Here is a 1,213-nt window from a genome sequence, read left to right on the forward strand (position 1 = left end):
GTGTAAAAGTCAGGGATGAGAACTTTGCTCAGATCTTTGACTTGTGTAAAAGTACCATCACCACAGAGTAGAAATACAGTTTACAAGTACTCTGTGTAAAAGTACAGAATCAAAATATAGAAACATTCACCAAAGTAAAATCTGAATATATCGATGATTTAACCGCCACACCTGGTCTGTGTCTGCAGGTACATGGTCATCCTCCACCCTCTGAAGCCTCGTATGAAGCACCAGACGGCGTACTGCGTGATCCTGACCGTCTGGATCGTCCCCATCTTCATCTCCATCCCTTCGGCCTACATGGCGTCCGAGACCACGTACCCGCACGCGGCGGGTCGCACCCACAAGACCTTCTGCGCTCAGATCTGGCCCGTGGACCAGCAGGTTTACTACCGCTCATACTTCCTCCTCGTCTTCGCCCTGGAGTTCATGGGCCCCGTGACCGTCATGGCGGTCTGCTACATCCGGATCTCCAGGGAGCTGTGGTTTAAGGATGTTCCGGGTTTCCAGACGGAGCAGATCCGGAAGAGGCTCCAGAGGCGTCGGAGGACGGTGGTGGTGCTGATTCTGGTGCTGGTCGCCTACGTCCTGTGTTGGGCGCCGTACTATGGCTTCGCCTTGCTGCGGGACTTTTACCCCACCCTCATCTCCAGGGACAGGAACTCCCTGGTGGCCTTCTATATAATCGAGTGCATCGCCATGAGCAACGGGGTCATCAATACCCTCTCCTTCGTGAGCGTCCAGAACAACACCAAGCGCCTGAAGAAGGCGGGCAAGTTCCCGCTGAGGCTGGTGACCTTCGTAGCCGCCAAGTCGGTGGATGAAGGGGAGGCACGGACGTCCTCCCTCCGAGTGACGGAGGACGCGGACGGAGCTCGGCCGAGGTAGAGCCGATGGTTCAGGTGAGAGGCGGAGCTTCAGAGTCCCGGCTCAGGTGAGAGGCGGAGCTTCAGAGTCCCGCCCTGCTCAAGAAATAAACTTCAGGATTTCTCTCATGAAACAGACGAAGACGTTCCTGAAGCAACAGTTCACACCACGACGTGTGTGAGTGTGTGTGTGTGTGTGTGAGTGTGTGTGTGTCACTGTGTGTGTGTGTGTGTGTCACTGTGTGAGTGTGTGTGTCTGTGTGTGTGTCTGTGTCACTGTGTGTGTGTCTGTCTGTGTGTGTGTCTGTGTGTGTGTGTGTCTGTCTGTGTGTGTGTGTGTGTGTGTG

The 1,213-nt window shown here is 54.7% G+C and overlaps 1 pseudogene; it reads left to right on the forward strand.

Moving 5' to 3' along the window:
- Nucleotides 1-188: 188 nt before the first annotated feature.
- LOC111668261 (prokineticin receptor 1 pseudogene) lies at nt 189-1,205 on the forward strand (annotated as a pseudogene).
- The last annotated feature ends 8 nt before the right edge of the window (nt 1,206-1,213 follow it).

Source organism: Seriola lalandi, unplaced genomic scaffold (assembly GCF_002814215.2).
Source record: "Seriola lalandi dorsalis isolate HSWRI2012SDOR001 ecotype SW California unplaced genomic scaffold, Sedor1 jcf7180002054733, whole genome shotgun sequence".
NCBI classification, from domain to species: Eukaryota; Metazoa; Chordata; class Actinopteri; order Carangiformes; family Carangidae; genus Seriola; species Seriola lalandi.